This window comes from Macaca mulatta, chromosome 14, assembly GCF_049350105.2.
Source record: "Macaca mulatta isolate MMU2019108-1 chromosome 14, T2T-MMU8v2.0, whole genome shotgun sequence".
Taxonomy (NCBI): domain Eukaryota; kingdom Metazoa; phylum Chordata; class Mammalia; order Primates; family Cercopithecidae; genus Macaca; species Macaca mulatta.
This window is the reverse complement of record NC_133419.1, coordinates 46,420,550-46,442,729: the sequence shown is the minus strand read 5'-3', so window position 1 is coordinate 46,442,729 and position 22,180 is coordinate 46,420,550. Positions and strand designations below refer to the sequence as shown.

The 22,180-nt window shown below is 40.1% G+C and overlaps 2 pseudogenes; both read right to left on the bottom strand.

Moving 5' to 3' along the window:
• Positions 1–6,908: 6,908 nt before the first annotated feature.
• Positions 6,909–11,291, bottom strand: LOC100426236 (mas-related G-protein coupled receptor member X1-like; annotated as a pseudogene).
• Positions 11,292–20,273: 8,982 nt separating this feature from the next.
• LOC100428055 (mas-related G-protein coupled receptor member X3-like) lies at positions 20,274–21,222 on the bottom strand (annotated as a pseudogene).
• Between the last annotated feature and the right edge of the window lie 958 nt (positions 21,223–22,180).

The following is a 22,180-nucleotide window of genomic DNA, read 5'->3' as shown; positions in this document are numbered from 1 at the left end:
CGCACGTTCTCACTCAAAATTGGGAGTTGAAAAATGAGAACCGTTGAACACAGGGAGGGGAACATTACAGACCGCTTCCTATTGGGTTATGGGAATCAAGGGGAGGGAAATCATTATGACATATACCTAATGCATGCAGGGCTTAAAACCTAGATGATGGGTTGATAGGTGTAGCAAACCACCATGGCAGATGCATACCTATGTTAGAAACCTGCAGATTATGCACATGTATCCCAGAACTTAAAGTAAAATTAAAAAGTCTGTACATATATGTGTATAGCTACTTTATTTATAAATGCCATGTTAAAAAAAAACAGCAATGTCTTTCCACTTGTGAATAGTGAAACAAAGCATAGTACATCCATACAATGGAACACTACTCAGTAGTATAAAAAAGTCAGCAATAAACTATTGGTAGCTGGAAAATATCAGGTGAATCTCGAGGACATTATGCTGAATAAGAAAACCCAAAGTCAAAAGATTAGATACCATGTGATTCCATTTATGTAACACTTTTGAAATGATGAAATTACAGACATGAAGAATAGATCAGTGATTAGAGGGATTTGGGAAGAAGCACACTGTGTGTGTGACAGTAGGAGGAGCCCAACGGAATTCTTCTGTCATGAAGAAACACTTCTATGTTCAATGTGATTGTGTTTATAAATCTATACCTGTGACAAAATATTTTGGAATGAAACATAGAGGAATATCTCACTCCAAAAATGAGTGCATGCAAACACTGGTAAAATTTGGTAAGATTGTGCTGTAGCTATTTGGTGAAATCTGATAAGATTTGCGGTGTAGATAATTAGACGGTATCAATGTCAGTTTCCTGGTTTTGACAATACATTTATTTAATATGTAAGTATTGCTGTAGGTTGGGTGATGGGCATACAGGAACTCACTGTACTGCTTTCGTAACTTCTTCGTAGTCTACAATTAATTCATAGTAAAAACTTAAAAACCAACTGAAAGTCCTGTTCATTGTATGGACTTATCTCCATGGATATTGAAGTCACCAAGAATGAGGACATGGGGTATGCTGGAAGGAAGTTTGTAAACCAGGCACATAGGCTAGAAGATAATGTAGTAAGCATTAACAGACACCTTCCACAAAATTAAGTGCATGTTAAATTTTTATCATATTTGTTTCCAATAACTCTTAAAATGAATACATACACTTTCACAGACACAACTTAAGGCTGAATCATGCATCTCTACTCTCAGCAATAATTGTACATGTCTTTGATAAGAAGGCAAGGGTGCCTGCACATCTAGAATGGAAATGACAATTTTCTTCAACTTCAGAATGTCTGAGGTTGATATGTATTATTCTTTCACATGTGTACTAAGATGTTAAAACAGGAGAATTAAACTAAATGTCAAGACACTATAGATATTATGTTACAAAGAGGTGCTAGGTGACAGAGAATTTGAATAGGAATTTTTGGATATCCATATCAAGCTATGCCGAATTTAGGTTTGAATTTTTATGTGACAGTTACAATGTTGACTTAATTCACAGATTAACTATCTCCCTTACTCCCAATGTGGGCCTTCTGTAGGTAAAAATGCTGCTCCAGAGAAGGGGCTGCATTCATTGCTTCTCTCTTCTCCCCAACCCCCACACGTTTTTTTTGTGCGTGTGTTTTTTTATCCATGTCTTCTGACCCTGAAGGTCAGGATATATCACTGTGAGGAGAGTAAGGAGAGCCGGGCATTGATTTTGATTTGTCCTGTTGGCCTGACCTGCCTGGCCCTTTCTGGGCTTATATTATTATAGAGCTCACTCCTATGAATATCACAAAACTAACAGCAAGCCCTATCACTTCAAGGCCAGAAAAGATAATGCTCATTATTCAGAGCACTCCAGCCTTGTGATTCTATTTAAGAGGGATCTTGCCATTCCAAATACATGAGGTGGCACAAGGAATAAAACTCATATATGAATTATTCACCATTCCCTAAAAAACTCTAGGCTTTTATTAACAGTGCCACTGTGAATTATCTCTTCTCCCATTTCCATCTGTTGGATCCTATTTATCTCTCTTTGCCCAATACAAAAATCTACATGACTGGCAAAATTTGCAGAGGGTATAATTATAATAATAATGCTGGGTCAGTTGTAGTCATCAGTTAAAATTCTACCTATGACACGAAGCCTTCCATGATCCACTCACTTCTACATACACACTCAGGAATGAGATCTGCTGTCTCTGCTCTCCTTCCTTGTGTTTGCATCCTGCAAAGCTCCAGAATAATTGGACCAATATGATGGGCATGAGCATTGAGATTTCGTCTTCTATACTCTGCTGTCACTGCTAGATAACAGCAAACAAATGTCATCTATATCTGTAGCCAGCATTGATGCATTGACAATAATGGGGCCTGATTGATACCATACCGTCTTACAGAACAAGCATCTCGGCAGACTTTTCAGACTCTAGGTCACTGCCGCATAGGTGAGAAGAACATACGCTTACTGTGATTACAGTCACTGTGTAGAGACGTAAATTTCTCAGGCTGTCAGGATCATAACAGTAGTTATCTTCTGTCCTCAGGCTGTCAGGATCATAATAGTAGTTATCTTCAGTCCATGGTTATGGTAAAATCACACCTTACCCACATATTCTGAAAAGAGATATATAAGCACAAATGCACAAATGAAACAGTTTCAGCCTGGGGCAATCCCATAACCTCACTTCTGCTTGATTTGCCTGGAATGAGCATGTGATCCATGCTGGCCATGCAGTCAGCTTGAGAATCCCAAATTCCTGAAACCAGGTCCAGGGTTCTTCCCATTCTGGCACTTGCATATCCTGCTTCCCTACACATCTTAGGATTTCTAGATATTAGTTGGGTTTGCCTGAAGGCAAGGGCTTCTTTTGCTAGAACACAGGGTAATGGTAGTAGGTAGTTCTGCAATGTCTGTGGCCTAAGCAACTGCAGGGTCTCCTGAAAATCTTTTCAGGAATTGTGCATTGGTGTGATGTTGGACTATCATCTGAGGGTTGTTGTAAGATTCAGCCTATTAGTTTTGTGATGTCATCAATTATAAAATTGTTGCTAAGATTGTTGCCTTCCATGAGTATCCACCTGGTGAACATTCTCTAATTTATTAAAATCATGTTGTTCTGCTTCAGCTGGGTGCTTTGGTGTGGCATTCCTCTTCAGGATGGCAGCCAGATAACTTGGAATTTTTAGATACCCTCTCCTCTGAGCACCTTTGAGCCACAAACACAATACTTGGATAGCATGTGTCACACTGGGAGGCAGTCTTTCCTGCACTAGTGTCCTTCCTTCACAGGCTGTGCACTCTGTGAATGTGGGTATGTTTACTTTGACTCCCAAGTGTCTAGCATGCAAGCTAGAGAATAGATGATGCTCAGTGTGTATTTATACAATAAACAGTAGAAAAAGTGAGAGATATTGCTATGAAAAGCCCACTTAATGATATATTCAGGAATGCAAGTGCCTAGATTAATTGAAAATGACTGTTAATCAGTATTTACAAAAATGATACATTTGTAATATGAACATTTCAATTTTATCAGAATTCATTCACTATAATAGAGCTAGACTGTGGAACATTTGTTTGTGTAGGATTCAGCAAATAGAATTCTACTCTGTCTGGCTGAAAGTATTGTGTAGGATTCAGCAAATAGAATTCTACTCTTTCTGGCTGAAAGTATATCTGTCAATCATTGTCTATGATTTGCGGTTTAGATTAGTTTATTTGTAGATCTTAGCATCAGATACATAGCATTCTGTCCTAGCAAATCGTTCTATATTTCTCATTTTTGCTTAATTTTGTAGAGTTGGAAGACTTACATCTACTAAACTAACAATAATTTGGAGCCTGCTTTTATTTTCCATTTGAGTGTTCACATTAGTTTTTATGGAAACTGCAGTTCTTCTTTCACACTATTTTTTCATTGATCTGTGCTGTATTTTGATAAATTAGGTAATTATACAGAGAAGTTTAATTGGCAAAGCAGGACAAGAAACAGATCCAATTGGTTCTTGTGATTGTGATGACTCAGTGTCCTTGAGCCCACGTGTACTAGAGCATCAGTGAATGGCCACAAAGGCTCAGCATTTTCTCGGCATCAATCAATATATTTTCTTCAAGAAATGGAAAGAATTGGTTATAGACATAGAATGTATTAGTCAGAGACTTATTTAAAAGCTGTTGCTTTTATGTAGAATTAGCACAGTGCCTGATGAATTAGAATTCAATGTTTGTTGAATTCATGCCTAAAATATAGTTATGAGTGGAAGCTTCCCAAAAAGTGCCAAGAGAGACTTTCATGTATTTTCTCACTTTCTGGAGAACACTCCTGGATGCCCTGCATGCTCCTCCTTGATATGAAACCAAGAGGAAATGATATCATTGACCTTGGAAAGAAGGCAGATCATGAGTAGACTCCCACATCCCCTCCATTCTTCTTCCCAGAGGCAGTGAGCAGACCTTCAACGAAAAGGAACAGCTGTTCTCAGAATGACCAACTGCAGAGGACACTCTATTAAGTGGGAGGTGCCTATACGAGTTCCAGTGAGACCTGGTGACTGAGCCAGCCTTTGCAAGATGTTGGATGAACCTGTGATTTTCAGGCGGGAGCTACTGGAGAGAAATATTTACCAAGCATCTTCTAAATTCCACACCTACTCTGTTGCACTAGAAATTCAAAGACACAGTCCTTGCTTTAAAAGACCTCAAAGTACGGTTGAAGAGAAAGAAGTGAGGACAGATAATTCAAGTACACTGTTGTAAGTGCTGTAGTTGAGTAATGCTGAGGTCAAGTGAGTTCAGATTGGGCTTCAGGGACAGAATCTAAGCTTTCATAAAGCTGAAGTTTTCTTCTGTCAAAAGAAAAAGAATTTCACTAATATCAAAATAAGCAGGTTTCCAAGTTAGAAACAAAATTATTTGATTCAACTGCTAGGTGAAAATTCTCTACAGAATTCCCCATGATAGACAACATCTTTAGCCAAAACTGTACAATTGATATCACAGACTCCCTGAGTGGACTCTCCCAATAACCTCGATCTGAACTAAAGACATCACATCAAAGCTCTTGGCATGGAGCATTGGCTGCAAACACTGGCTTCCTGCTTCCTCGACCTGTAGGAAACCCTCACCTACAGCCAAGTCCTCCTACAGCATTTGGAAATTGAGGGTGAACAGATGGGATTCAGCATCAGCAGAATGCTGGGGCTGGAAGAGCAATGGATCTGGACTGAGGGGACTTGAATTCAACATTGTGAATAATGTGAGAAGAGCCACCAATAAATTTTGTTGGACAAATTGAAAACTATATACCTATTTATTACTTTCATAGCTACTTTGTACTGCCTCCTGCATACTCAAATTGCACTTGTCAGCTCCCCTCAGTGAGGGCCAATCTGAGGGGCAGCCTCACTGTCTGTGAGCAGCACACAGTCCACTGTGATGTCACATCTTCTCTTGGTGGTCTCTTCTGTCTGCTTGAGTTATCTGTGGAAGGGATAACCACTGGTGGAGCATAGTCCTGAATTTTGTACTGATCCCATTTCCATAATTAACTGTTTTTAATTGTGTTAAAATTTACATAACATACACTTTCTAACTATAATGATTTAAAGTGTACAATTCAGTGTCATTAAGTACATTCAAAATAAGTTGTAACTGTTACCACTGTCCGTTTTAACAACTTTGCATTATTCCACACCGAACGTCTGTGCTCGTTCAATAATGGCTACACATTCTTTCCATCATCCAGCACCAGGATCCTCCTAATTTGTTTTCTGTGTTCAAGAATTTCCTAGTTTTGATACCTCATAAAATTTGAACGTACAATATTGTTCTTTGGTCTGGCTTATTTCCCTTAGCACAATGTTTCCAGGTTCATCCATGAATTCCAGAATTCATGTATTAGAATTCTATACCAACTGTAAGTTATTATCCAGATACTATAATTGACATTAGCATGGAAAGGTCATATGTTTTCAGTGTTGCTTCTTATGTTAACAGCCATAAAACTGACTGAAAGTTATACCCAGAACAATTTGTACAAAACCTGGAAGAATGAAGAATTCTACAGGTGAAAGTATCTGAAGAATAAATGGTTTTCCAGATAATTTCCACTTTGAAACCAATATTGAAGTTTTCAGTGGCCTAAATGGAACTGGTGGAGCATATTTATTAGCTCCTCACTGGTCTCTTAGTCCAGGAAGAGCTAAATTAGAACTTACCAGTTCTCAAAGTCTCAAAGGGAAGGGGCCATGGTTGTCTTCACTAGAAACCAAGGTCAATGTGTCACCATGCTGTGGACAATTACAGCAGAGGACTTTTCATAAAACCAGTTTTCTAGACTGTTTTTTATGAAGAGAGAGTTTGTCTCTAAGTACATTATTTTGCGCTATATCTGAAAATACAATGGACGTAGAGATAGCAGAACTCATTTTTTTAGAATTGAGCTTCCAACTGTCGTAATGCCTCCAGTCATAGAAGGGAACATGATTTTCAGGGGAATATAGTCTGAGACATTAATAAGGAATCTTCCCTTTCGATATAATCAGGTAGGAAACAAGTATAAGGTAGAGTTTTAAGGTTTTGGACAGGAACTACTTTCAATACCAGGTAATTGCAGAAAAAGTGTTCAGCAAGAAAGATGCAATGCAAGATAACAGGAAAAATATATTGGCAATATCAAGGAGAATCTAAACATTGTATTATCAGACTAATGCTTCCTATGGTTGAAAACTGCAACTGTCAGATTAGATAAAAATCAATTTGAAGACCTTGAGGAACCACTGAGACATTCCTGAGGTGCAACGCTAAGAAAAACACATATAATTGTCAAGGGTGGCAGAGCAGTGTTGGTCTCAAAGTCCCGTCTGACTGACAGGGCAGAGGCTCTTCCTCACTGCTCCGATCTGCTTCCCGACAGCTCCAGGGTTTCCTCAGGCAGCCGCCCTCCACCTTCATCCACCTCAGGCATGTCCTGCAGAGCCCTCTGGAGAACCAGCTTCAGGTTCTGCCTATTGTGACGCTGCCTAAAGCAGCCCATGAAGAAGTAAATGATGGGGTTGGCACTGCTGTTAAGAGAAGAAAGCAAAATGGAAACTAGATGAACGTGACAATATATAAGACTCCCAAATCCATGTGGTTCTATAAAAATAGGAAAAACTGAATACCGAAGGGCAGGCCGCAGAGGAGGAAGACCAGCACTGTGAGCAGGATGGTCATGTACAGCCTGGTCAGTGGCATCTTCCGGGATCCACAGAGGATCCTGACCAGCAGGACCAGGCTGGACCCGTAGAGGACCACACATAAAAAATCAGCCACGTGACTGTGATGAAATCCGATGTTTGACACCAAACAGAATCAGCATCACTAAGCAGGAAGCCACAGAACATCCTCTCCAGGATGCTCCACGGCAGGAACAGGGCCCAGAGCAGGACACACACGACCACTGACAGGTGTGTGGTGCGGCGGCAGCGGTACCAGATAGGCCACAGAACGGACAGGCAACTGTACAGAATATTTGTGTAGGGTATAGGTCTGAGCTGAACTGCTCAGCAATAGAGCAGAGGAAAGAGTAAGTGAGGGTGAGGTCTGAATGCAACTGAAGGACATAACTGAAGTGTGGGAATATGTATGGGGGACTACTAAGTGTTCTGCTGGGTATACACAATGTAAACCTGTTTCATTCTCTCTTTCAGGAGATCTCTGGTTCGTTACTTTTACATGTACTGGGACACCAAAAATTCATGTGATTCACTTTATTGTAATATTTGCTGTATTACAGTGATAGAAGAAGACTTGCAACATCATCAATGTATGCCTATTGTGATAAAGGTTGTATATCAAAGTAGTGTGTAAAACAGGCACTATTCAATGAATGGGATTAGGACAACTGAGTTGCCGTGAGAAATAAAATAAAGGTGAAACATACTTTATATATGATTTGAAGATAAATCCAAATATACTACTTATTTAGGATGCAAACATCTGTATGTCCATGAGGTGAAACAGGAGGGTGTAGGTCTTGGAGTGTAAGAGAGCTATTCATGCAGATTTCAGCTGGAGAGTGAAGATTGGGTCTAATCTGAATAGTAGCAGCTGATTGAGAATTTTTAAGATATTGTCTCTTTTCATTATCTGAAGAGCTTAGGAGGTAAGAATGAGTGTTATTCCCATATGGCTAAGAATGCATTGGAACACAAAAAGAGTGAATTATTCGTTCTGGGACTTATATAGTATGAATTTGAGCCCAACAGGGCTGACTAGGGCTGGTCCAGTCTTTGACCAGCCCTTTACAGCACCACTCTGTGTCGATTATACATGTTAGAGGGGGTAAAGGAGAGGAGGGATTCTCAAGTTAAATCCAAGTTGGCAGTCAAAATTATGGGTTAAAAAAAAAAACTAACCTAAACAAATTTCAGATAGAGAAGGAGAAGCAAATCAAATAGGGAACAATATAGAGGAGAGTGAAAGGCATTTAGGAACAAATTCAGGAGTTCCTTTTTGCCTATCAGAGGCCACCTTTTCTCTGGAATCCCAAGAATGCACATGGGCAGGAACTCTTCAGGTAGAAAGAAGATGCACCCTCCTCTGGGAGGTACAGAGGAGCAGCAGGAGTGAGTGCATCCATCATGAACTCTCTTAGAGAGACAAGCTGCCACCACCCTGATTGACGCGAAAAGGAAATGGGAGGAAAAGGAGAACCTCTGTTATCCACACTCTTGTTATCCACACTCAGGGCACTAAACACTTTGTCCATCTGTATTTATGGTATGATATGTTTGTCTTCCTTATGAAACTCGAAGCTCCATAAGGCGTAAGTCATGCCTATCTTTTTCACTGTGGTATCACCAACATTTAGCATGTGTTCCTTAAAGACCATCTATGGTATTATCCTCGTATAACATAAGATGAAGCCATGGCCTAGCGTATTAAAGTGTTTTCCTGTGATCACAACATGAAGAGCAGGTCCAGTACCCACCCCTGGTCCCTGGAGCCCTGCATGAGACTTCTGTACTGTTCTCTGCCCCATCATTTATTCTTTCTGAGGAGTTCCTGAAAAATCTTGATGTGAGCACAGAATCAGAGACAGTGAGGGGCTGAAGAGACTGCTAGGTTGCTAGCAAAATATTGATTTTCCTCTTTGGTCACATAATAATTCTACGAGTCTAAAGGCAGCACAAGGACCCAGATTCCGGTTTTCCTTGATGCTGGGTGCCATTGTATAACCAGGTGCTGTTCAATGAAAGGTGCACAAAAGTGAGGTAAGCAAGTCCTGGCTCATAGAATCAATCAAAAGAGCAAAGTTCCTCCTTTCCTCCACCCTTTTCTATCACGCTGGAATGCTAATGTGGCTGTGAACCATGTAGGATCACAAGGATGAGGGCACCTCCCTGGGGACTGGGGAGCTGCAGTTTTGGAATTCTGATGTATGATGCCTTGGAGTTTCCAGCTCAGATCTCACAGATAGTCATCTCTGGGTATTCACTGATGCTTGCTTCTGGAACCCCAGAACACACCGAAATATGCAGATACTCAATTTCCTTATATAAAAAGATGCAATATTTGTACACACCTTATGCTCTTTCTCCCAGATACATTAAATCATTTTAAGTTACTTAGAATAACTGAAAAAATACAATTGCTATGTAAATTCTTGTTTTACTATACTTTTTTTGGAAGTAATGACAAGGAAAAACAAGTTGTACCTGTTTAGTACATGCATACCTCTGCCATAAACTTATTTTAAAAATAATTTCCACCTGTGGTTTGCTGAATCTGCAGATTCAGAACCTAGAGACCCAGAGGCACGATTGTACCTTCTTGTTTAAGATATTTCTACTTCATTCTTTATTAGAGCCACCAAACTTATATTCCAAACCCCAAAAAAGTTCTCTCTTTTTTAAATTACATTTTATTTTCTATGCATTTTTGATGAATGCAACCATTTCTGCATAGAAGTGACAGTAGAGAAAGACATGCCAAACATTAAAGTAGTCCTATAGAACTAAAATGAGAAAGAAATCAATCACCTTTAGACAGAGAATGCCCAGTAATTAGGATGATATAAGATGGTGAGAGGGATCGTCTCTTTTGCTATGAGGTTTTGCTTTCCATTCTTTTCTGTCCCATTTGACATCCCAACAGAGTGGCTTTTATGTCCCACGTCACTGGGACTCATTTTAATTCTAGCTTCTGGTGGAATTGTGACACTGGGACACACCAGCAGGAGACTGGAGGATGGCAGGAGAGCAACTTCGGATTTCCACCTCCTGGCTCTCTGCCTGTGTATGAGTTCATTCTCACATTGCTATAATGAAATACCGAGACTGGCAAGTTTATGAAGAAAACAGGTTTAATTGGCTCATTGCTCTATAGGCTATACAGGAAGCATAGCAGCTTCTGCTTCTGGGGAGGCCTCAGGAAGCTTCCAATCATGGTGAAAGTCCAAGGAAGAGAGAGGCATCTCACACGGTGAGAGCAAGAGCAATACAGAGAGAGGGAGGCGATACACACTTTTAAACAACTAGATTTCATGAGAATTCACTCACTATCACTACAGCAATACCAAAGGGGGATGGTGTTTATACCATTCATGTGAAACCGTCCCCACAATCTAATCACCTCCCACCAGGCCCTCCCTCCAGTACTGGGAGTTACAATCAACATGAGATTTAGAAGGGGACACAGATCCAAATCTTATCAGGCTGTGTGGCTTTGTGTTGGCCGTGCAAGGCTTCTCCACCTGCCTGCTGGTGCTCTCCCACCCCTATGGCTACAGTTATGGCTATGGCGACAATGGTAACTGCTCCTTCCCTGTCCCTTTCAGCCTAGGGGAGGACTTAGTGCTCCCCTATGCATTGCTGCTTAGGGTTCTGACCCATGCATTGTCTCTTTCCCTTAACCTTGCACATCTTTGTAAATACTTCCCTCATGAAACACTCCTCAATCATTTCAGTTGGGACTGTCTGTTTCTTCCTTGAACCTTTCCAGACAGGCAAGGAAGAAAAATTTAGAAAAGTAAGCAAAACAACAAAACCTGCTTCTACAGCAGTTCAACTCTATGAAGCAATGCCTGCATGTCCCCTTGCTCCTTAAATGAATGTGAGAGGCAGCATTCTCTCCATGAGGACAGATTCAGTGATTGATATAAAGGAGGTGATATGGGGAGATAAATCAGAAGCGGGGATCCCAGTTGAAGCTCAACACAGTCTGAGTTGGCAGCACTGTTTCCAGAAGGAAACTTCATGTCTCCTGTCTTTTCTTGAAACAAGCTCATGATCCCCTGCCTGTAGCACCTAGGTGGAAACACAGAAACGATCTTATAGGAAAAACCATAACTGGCTATGGAAGAAGAGTGTTTCTGGTACTTACCCTTATCTTTTTCTCTTTTGTCCAGCGGTGAAGACTTCCCTTGTGCTAAAGGTGGAGAGCCTTTCTGGGATTCAGTGACTTCAGAAGACCCCTCTGTGTTGCTTAATTCAGGAGATGCCTACAAGAGCTGGACTCAAAACTGGTGGTCAATCCAGGCTTATGAAGATGCTGGACAGACTTGTTATTTCCTGTTTGAGGACTATGGACAAATCAGCGGCCAGAGGTATTGGAGACACAAACCCTACCTGAGATGATTCTTGGCCTCTGTCCCATATCCAATATATATAAGCCTCTCCCATCACATTCCATCTTGTTCAACTTCCTTGATAAAAACAGTGGCAAGGTTTGAGAGAACTGACTTCCGTTTTAAGGGAAGTTCTACTGTGTATAAAATGCTATCAAATAGCATTGCATGCTACATTAAAATCTTTCATAAAAGGATGAGTCAATCGATGTGGCAAACTTCACTGTTGCCTTATTTTAAGATATTGGTACAGCCAGTCTTACCTTCAGCAGCCACCTCAGCAGTCATCAATATCAAGCAAGACCCTCCAGCAGCAAAGCATTTGGCTAACAAAGGTTCTGATAATGGTTACGATTTCCTAGTAAAAAAGTATTTTTTAAGTAATGCATGTAGATTGCTTTAGACATAATGCCATTGCGCACTCAATAGACTACAATACAGTGTAAGTATAATTTTTACATGTACCAGGACACCAAAAATTCATGTGATTCACTTTATTGTAATATTTGCTGTATTACAGTGATGGATGAAGACTTGCAATATTGTCAATGTATGCCTATTATGATAAAGGTTGTATATCAAAGTAGTGTGTAAACCAGGCACTATTCAATGAATGGGATTAGGACAACTGAGTTACCGTGAGAAAAAAAATAAAGTTGAAACATACTTTATATATGATTTGAGAATAAATCCAAATACACTTAAAATTTTATAACGAAAATGGAATTACCTAGAGGAGCCATAGCCAAATAGTTTTTAAATCAAAGTGGAAAAAGACTTTCAGTTATAGGATACAATTCAGAAGACATAAAATAAAATATTAGAAAAGACAAAAAGAATGCCGGCTGATGGCCCACTCCTATAATCCCAGTACTTTGGGAGGCTGAGGTGAGTGGATCGCTTGCGCTCACAAGTTGTAGACCATCCTGGGCAACATGGTGAAAACCTGTCTCTACAAAACTAGCCAGGTGTGGTGGTGCATGTCTGTCGTCCCAGCTACTCGGGACGTTGGGGTGGGAGGACGGCTTGAGCCCAGGCTGCGGAGGTCACAGTGAGCTGACATCACATCACTGCACTCCAGCCTGGCTGATAGAGTCAGACCTTTTCACGTGACAAACAAAATAACAACAACAACACAACAAAACCCTCAAAACCAAAAGCTATGTTTAGCATGACATGAACCATCATAATCAAAATGCAAATAAACTGTGGCCAGGCATGGTGGCTCACCCCTGTAATCCCAGCACTTTGGAAGGCCAAGGCGGTCAGATCACCTGTGGTCAGGAGTATGAAACCAGCCTGGCCAACTTGGTGAAACCTAGTCTCTACTAAAAATACAAAAATTAGCCGAGTGTGGTGACGCATGCCTGTAATCCCAGCTGCTCAAAAGGCTGAGCAAGAGAATGGATTGAACCCGACAGGCGAAAGTTGCAGTGAGCCAAGATCCCGCCTCTGCACTCCAGCCTGGGTGACAGAGCGAGATTCCATCCCAAAAGATAAATTAATAAATTAATCAAATTAAATAAATAAACAGGGAGATTTGTTGGTAATATATGTTATAGCCAAAGTATAAATTTTCTCTACTGATAAAAAGTTTTCTAAAATGATATTAATAATTCAAAATCCAAAAAGCTAATAGGAAAATAACTTTGTCATGATTCACAATTTCTAGAAAATAAAAATGGCTCCTAAACTATGGAAAGAGGAGAAATGCAACTCATAATAAAAAACATGCCACTTAAAATTACAGAGTTATATTTTACTTACCAAAATATAAAAGGCCATAAAGTTTGATAGCTTATAGTGTGGGGATGGAGTGGCATCAGGTACCCTCACTCATTTCTGCTGAGGATGCAGATGGATATAACTTCCAGTGAAGGCAATTTTCAACATATGTAAGCATATATAAAGTAGCGTCCTTTTCTCTCTGTAATTCCTCATCTAGGAATTTATCTTAGAGATATATTTGTGCATGTTCAAAGGATCTACATACTAAGTTAATGAATGCAGTGTTATTTACAGTACAAGACTGGTGACAGCCAAAATGGCCACCAACACTGTAAAAATTATGGTCTATCTATGCAATAGAATACTCTGTAGCTGCACAGAAAGAACAACAAACCTAATATAAAAGGCCCTCCAGAATTTGTTAGATTTTTTAAAAAGAACGCATGCCAATGTATATATTGTATGACAAAAAATATATAGTTGTTTTTATTAAATATTTGTGAATTAATATAAACTTATTACTGAGTATAATAGGATATGTCTTTGTTAACAAGGCAAGGATGCCTGAGGGTCTAAAATGAGAATGACAGTTTTCAGCGCATGCATTTAAAGATTATTTTTTAAAGTTTTGACTTTATTATCATGTCACAAATAAATTTTCAAACGAAAAACATAAATTTAATGATCTAGCTAAGAGAGGGAGATAGAGATATGAGAAGATTGAGGTAGGATGAAAAAATGAAGACAATGAGTACAGAAAACTTTTTGGAGAATATTTTTTTTTCCAAAGGAAAGAAGACAGGTCAGGCTGTGGATAGAGATGAATGGTTGCTTAGATGGTGTTTTAAGCCAAGAATAGGATGCGGTGTTTCAATTACAGTGGAAGGATCCATTAGAGAAGGAAACATTGAAGATGCAGAAGGGAGAAGTAATAATGCTATGAAATGTTTCTAGGGAGGGAACGGGGAAACTGCACAAATGGAAAGGGTGGTTTCAAACAGGAATTTGCAGAGCCCATTTCCTGGCATGAGAGAAAATACAGAGAGATGTGCTCAGAAGCAGATGGGCAGGTAGGTTCGCTCTGGGGAGAGTGAGTAATTCTCAGAAGAGCATCATCTGACAGAGATTTAAAAAAAAAAAAAAGTAGGCAGTTTCAGGAGAGAGAAGATGGCGTGAAGATTTTCCTTTGGAGAGTGAGAAGCAATTATGGAAATGTCACATGACTGTTCAGGAGATATAAGTGAATACTTCAGGCTCAAGGTCATAAACGTACAGTGAAACTGCTAGGCATGGTTGTGTGTTGAGCTCCAGCCACACTCTGTGCTATGGGAACAGGCATGAAGTTAGTGGAGAGCTCGATTCAACCAGGGCAAAAGATGAACATATGCTTCAGCAAGGACATATATGCATGATGAATAAACACATAAAAAGATGCTCAACGTCACTAATGTTTAGGGCAATAAATAAAAACTACAATGAGATACCAGTCTACCCTCTTAATATAGCTAAAATATAAAATGCTGATAGTTTTAAATATTGGCTGAGATTTGAAGGAATTGGAGGTCTCATACACTGCCAGTGAGAAAGCAAAATAGTAGAGCTACTCTGGAAAATCCTTTTGCATTTTCATACAATCCAGCAATTCAGCCATTAAATTTATCCAAGAAACTGGAAAACTTTGTTCACTTAAATATCTATACACATATGTTTATATTTGTTTTATTTATAAGTGCCACAATAGAAAAAACAGCAAAGTCCTTTCGCTTATGATTGGTGAAACGAAGCATAGTACATCCATACAATGGAACACTATTCAGCAGTTAAAAAATAAATCAGATATAAGCTATTGATACCTGCAAAAAGTTGGGTGGATCTTGAGGACATTATGCTGAATTTTAAAAGCCAAAGTCAAAAGATTAGATGCAGTATGATTCCATTTAGTAACACTTTTGAAATGACAATGATTAGAGGGGTTTGGGAAGAAACAAACTGTGGGTGTGACAGTAGCAGGAGCCCAAGGAAATTCTTCTGTGGTGAAGAAACACTTCTATATTCAATGTGATTGTGTTTATGAATCTACACATGTGACAAAATATTATGCAATGAAACATAGAGGAATACATCACTCCAAAAATGAGTGCATGCAAACACTGGTAAAATTTGGTAACAATGTACTTAGATATTTGGTGAAATCTCATAAGATTTGTAATGTAGATAATTAGATAGTACCAATGTCAATTTCCTGGTTTTGGTGCTACATTTACTTAACATGTCAGTATTGCTATAGGTTGGGTGATGGGCATCCAGGAACTCTCTGTACCATTTTAGTAACTTCTTCATAGTCTACAGTTAATTCAGAATGAAAACTTAAAAACAACTGAAATGCCTCCTCCTTGTATGGACTACCTTTATGGATGTTGAAGTTACCAAGAATGAGGACCTGGGGTATGCTGGAAGGAAGTTTGTAAACCAGGCACATAGGCTAGAAGGTAATATAATTAGCATTCATACACCCAACACAAAATTAAGCACATATTAAATTTTTATCATATTTGTTTCTAATAACTCTTAAAAATAAATACATACATTTTACAGATATAATTTAAGGCTGAATCTTACATCTTTACTCTCACCAATAATTACACATATCTTTGATAAGAAGGCAAGGGTGCCTGCACACCTGGAATGGGAACGACAACTGTCTTCAACTTCAGAATGTCTGAGTTTGGTATGTATTATTCTGTCACATGTGTAGCAGCATTAAAACAGGAATATTAAACTAAATTTCAAGTCACTATAAATATTACGTTACAAAAGAGTTGCATGGTGACACAGAATTTGAATAGGAATTTTTGGACATCCATATCAAGGCTATGCAGAGTTTAGATTTGAATTTTTATGTGACAAATAAAATGTTGAATTTAATTCAAAGATTAACTATCTCCCCTACTCCCAGTATGGGCGTTTTGTAGGTAAAAATGCTGCTCCAGAGAAGGGACTGCATTCCATTGCTTCTCTCTTCTCCCCTAACCCCCACCTGTTTTATTATTATTATTTTAATTTTTAAATTGTTTTATCTGTGCCTTCTGGCCCTGGAGGACTGGACATATCCCAGTGAGGAGGGTAAGGAGAGCAAGGCATTGACTTTGTGGCATGTCCTGTTGGTCTGACTTGCCTGGCCCTCTCTGGACTTTACGTTATTATAGAGTTCATTCCTACAAATATCATAAAACTAACATCAAGCTCTATCACTTCAAGACCACAAAAGATAATGCTCATTATTCAGAGCACTCCAGTCTTGTGATTCTATTTAAGAGGGATCTTGCCATCATGACCAAATATGTGGGGTGACACAAGGAATAAAACTCTGGTGTGAATTATTCACCATTCCCTAAAAAACTCTATGCTTTTATTAACAGTGCCACTGTAAATTATCTCTTCTCCCATTTCCATCTGTCCAGATCCTATTTACCTCTCCTTGCCCAATATAAAAATTTAAGTGACTGGCAAAATTTACAGAGGGTATAATTATAATAATAATGCTAGATCAATTGTAGTCATCAGTTAAAATTCTACCTATTACATGAAGCCTTCCATGATCCACTCACTTCTACACACACACTCAGGAATGAGATCTACTCTGTCTCTGCTCTCCTTCCCTGTGTTTGCATCCTGCAAAGCTCCAGAATAATTGAACCAATATGATGGGCATGAGCATTGAGATTTCTTCTTCTATGCTCTGCTGTAACTGCTAGATAACAGCAAACAAATGTCATCTATGTCTATAGCCAGCAATGATAACATTGACACTAATTGTGCCCAACTGATACCACACTTTCATACAGAACAAGCATCAGAGCAGTCTCTTTGGATTCTAGGTCTCTTCCACATAGGTGGGAAGAACACACGCTTACTGAGATTATAGTCTCTGTGTAGTGACATAAATTTCTCAGGCAACCTGGATCTCAACACTAGTTATCTTCAGTCCACGGTTATGGTAAAGTCACACTTTACCCACATGTTCTGAAAAGAGATACCTGAGCACAAATGCACAAATGGCACAGTTTCAGACTGGGGCAATCCCATAACCTCACTTCTGCTTGGTTTGCCTGGAATAAGCATGCGACCCATGTTGGCCATGCAGTCAGCTTGAGAATCCCAAATCCCTGAAACCAGGTCCAGTGTTCTTCCCATTCTAGCACTTGCACATTCTTCCCTCTGTATGCTGGGATTTCTAGAAGCTGAACTGGGTTTGCCTGGAGGCAAGGGCTTCTTCTGCAGGAATGCAAGGTAGTGGTAGTAGGTAGTTCTGCAATGCCTGTGACCTAAGCACCTGCAGGATCTCTAGAAAATGCTTTCAGGAATTGTGCATTGGTGTGATGTTAGACTATAGACTGAGTGCTATTGTAAGATTTAGCCTTTTCATAAAACCAATTTGTGAGAGTGTTTTTATGAAGAGAGAGTCTGTCTCTAATGACATTATTTTGCTTCATATCTGATAATTCAATGGAATGTAGAGATAACAGAACTCACTTATTCAGAATCGAGCTCCTAACTTCAGTAATGCCTCCAGTCATAGAAGGGAATATGGTTTCAGGGGAACATAGTCTGAGCTATTAATAAGGAAACTTCCTTTTTGATACCATCAGGTAGGAAACATGTATAAATATGAGTTTAGGGTTGTGGACAGGAATTCCTTTTATCACAATGAAAATTGCAGAAATGAAATCCTTGTCCATGCCTATGTCCTGAATAGTATTACCTAGGTTTTCTTCTAGGGTTTTTATGGTATTAGGTCTAACATTTAAGTCTCTAATCCATCTTGAATTAATTTTCATATAAGGAGTAAGGAAAGGATCCAGTTTCAGCTTTCTACTTATGGCTAGCCAATTATCCCAGCACCATTTATTAAATAGGGAATCCTTTCCCCATTTCTTGCTTTCTCAGGTTTATCAAAGATCAGATGGCTGTAGATGTGTGGTATTATTTCTGAGGACCCTGTTCTGTTCCATTGGTCTATATCTCTGTTTTGGTACAAGTACCATGCTGTTTTGGTTACTGTAGCCTTGTAGTATAGTTTGAAGTCAGGTAGTGTGATGCCTCCAGCTTTGTTCTTTTGACTTAGGATTGTCTTGGAGATGTGGGCTCTTTTTTGGTTCCATATGAACTTTAAAGTAGTTTTTTCCAATTCTGTGAAGAAACTCATTGGTAGCTTGATGGGGATGGCATTGAATCTATAAATTACCTTGGGCAGTATGGCCATTTTCACGATATTGATTCTTCCTATCCATGAGCATGGTATGTTCTTCCATTTGTTTGTGTCCTCTTTTATTTCACTGAGCAGTGGTTTGTAGTTCTTCTTGAAGAGGTCCTTTACATCCCTTGTAAGTTGGATTCCTAGGTATTTTATTCTCTTTGAAGCAATTGTGAATGGAAGTTCATTCATGATTTGGCTCTCTGTTTGTCTGTTACTGGTGTATAAGAATGCTTGTGATGTTTGCACATTAATTTTGTATCCTGAGACTTTGCTGAAGTTTCGGACATAGGCATGGGCAAGGACTTCATGTCTAAAACACCAAAAGCAATGGCAACAAAAGCCAAAATTGACAAATGGGATCTAATTAAACTAAAGAGCTTCTGCACAGCAAAAGAAACTACCATCAGAGTGAACAGGCAACCTACAAAATGGGAGAAAATTTTTGCAATCTACTCATCTGACAAAGGGCTAATATCCAGAACCTACAAAGAACTCAAACAAATTTACAAGAAAAAAACAAATAACCCCATCAAAAAGTGGGCAAAGGATATGAATAGACATTTCTCAAAAGAGGACATTCATACAGCCAACAGACACATGAAAAAATGCTCGTCATCACTGGCCATCAGAGAAATGCAAATCAAAACCACAATGAGATACCATCTCACACCAGTTAGAATGGCAATCATTAAAAAGTCAGGAAACAACAGGTGCTGGAGAGGATATGGAGAAATAGGAACACTTTTACACTGTTGGTGGGATTGTAAACTAGTTCAACCATTATGGAAAACAGTATGGCGATTCCTCAAGGATCTAGAACTAGAAATACCATGTGACCCAGCCATCCCATTACTGGGTATATACCCAAAGGATTATAAATCATGCTGCTATAAAGACACATGCACACGTATGTTTACTGCAGCACTATTCACAATAGCAAAGACTTGGAATCAACCCAAATGTCCATCAGTGACAGACTGGATTAAGAAAATGTGGCACATATACACCATGGAATACTATGCAGCCATAAAAAAGGATGAGTTTGTGTCCTTTGTAGGGACATGGATGCAGCTGGAAACCACCATTCTCAGCAAACTATCACAAGAACAGAAAACCAAACACCGCATGTTCTCACTCATAGGTGGGAACTGAACAATGAGATCACTTGGACTCGGGAAGGGGAACATCACACACCGGGGCCTATCCCGGGGAGGGGGGAGGGGGGAAGGATTGCAGTGGGAGTTATACCTGATGTAAATGATGAGTTGATGGGTGCTGACGAGTTGATGGGTGCAGCACACCGACATGGCACAAGTATACATATGTAAAAAACCTGCACGTTATGCACATGTACCCTAGAACTTAAAGTATTAAAAAAAAAAAAAAAAAGAAAATTGCAGAAAAAGTTTTCAGTGTAAGATAAGAGGAAAAATGTGTTGGTAATATCAAGGAGAATCTAAACATTGTACTGTCAGACTAATGCTTTCCGTGGGTGAAAACTGGAACTGTCAGATTAGATAAACATCTATTCGACGATCTTCAGTTACCACTGAGACGTTGCTGAGGCACAACACTAAGAAAACACATGTAATTGTCAAGGGTGGCAGGGCAGTGTTGCTCTCAAAGTCCTGCCTGACTGACAGGGCAGAGACTCTTCCTCACTGCTCCAATCGGCTTCCCGACAGCTCCAGGGTTTCCTGAGGAAGCCGCCGTCCACCTTCATCTACCTCGGGCGTGTCCTGCAGAGCCCTCTGGTGAAACAGCTTCAGGTTCTGCCTATTTTGACGCTGCCTAAAGGAGCCCACGAAGACGTAAATGATGGGGTTGGCACTACTGTTTAGAGAGGACAGGAAAATGGAAACTAGATGGACATGACAGAAAATGCCTTCCAAATCCAGGTGAATCCCAGTAGACAGGGCCCACTGAATGCTGAAGGGCAGGCCATAGAGTAGGAAGACCAGCACTTTGAGCAGGATGGTCATGTATCTTCCGGGATCCACAGAGAATCCTGACCAGCAGGACCAGGCTGGACTTACAGAGAACCACACATAAAAAAATCAGCCACAGGACTGTGATGAAATCTGATGTTTGGCACCAAAGAGAACCAGGATCACTAAGCAGGAAGTCACAGAACCTCCACTGCAGGATGCTCCACAGCAGGGACAGGACCCATAGCAGGAAACACACGACCACTGACAGGTGTGTGGGGTGGCGGCAGCGGTACCAGATGGGCCACAGGACTGACAGGCAGCGCTTGGTGCTCATGGTGCTCAGCATGCTCAGGCCTGTAAAGTAGAGAAAGGTCGTCACAGGAATGAGGATTTTGGAGATGGGATGACAGATATTGATGAGTGAGGCGGAACATATAACGTTGCCGCTGAGGAAGAGGAAGACGGCCATGGACAGGTTGAGGATGTAGATGGAGAAGGCGTTCCTGCTCATGCGGAAGCCCAGGAGCCAGAGCACAACCGCGTTTCCTGTCAGCCCGACAAGGGAAATGATGCACGTCAGTACTGTGAGGCTCAGGGTCCGCTTATAGCAAGGAGTCTCCTCAGTTCCGTTGATTGGTGTCAGTTCTGTATCCAAGGCTGGGATGGTTGGATCCATGCTCAGAAACCCTAATCTGGTGTCCCTGGGAACACAAACCAGATGTGATCACCAGCTGTATGATCTCTGATTCTCCCCACCACCCTGCCATGTGGGATTTACTGTTCTCATTTTAAAGAGGAGAGAAACAGAGGCTCACAGAGAAGAAGTCACCTATCAAAAGGTGGGAGTCCTAAAATCCAGTTTGAAATCCAGTTCTTGCTGACTCTGAAGCCTGACTTCTCCTTATTGCCACACAAGTTCCGTACTGACGTGGGAATAACATTAGGATCAAAACACCCCCACTCAAGTGGCCAGGGCTGTGGACCCGATCATTACTCTATCCTGGGCCTGACATTTTCTCTCAGGTGGAGGAATTCAGATACAGAAAGAGGTGGTTGTGACACCCTCATGACTAGGACTGGTCATCCATGGACAGGAAAGAAGACCATGAATTATGAACTGGAGGAAAATGTGACCTTCGCTAGGATAAGCGTGAAAATGGCTGGGCCTGGTGGGTGAGAAATAACTCAGTGTGTCAGTCATTGCAGACAGGACCACATTTTATGTTTTATACTCCTGGTGCCTATTTCCATGAGCAGCACACTGTGCTCTTCATAAATATTCATTCAATGAATGAATGCATGCATGAGGAGCCTAATGGTAATGGTAGATTTTGGTGAAATGGAAAATAAAAATGAAAGCACAATGTAAGGCATTAGAACACACATTTGTAATTATATGAAGAGAATTTCATTAATCAGAAATGTATTTGTGGACAGCTCTATCTGTGTTGAGAAGAATGATTGATGTGTGCCCAAAACCAGAAAATGACCACTGATGTACCTTTGAAATGAGGTCTCAGTGTAGCTTTGCTGAACACCTAGAAGCATTTTTGTACACAATGTTTGGGTAGGGTGTGGTTCTGAGCTGAACTGTTCAGCAATAGAATAGAGGAAAGAGTAAGTGTGAGTGAGGT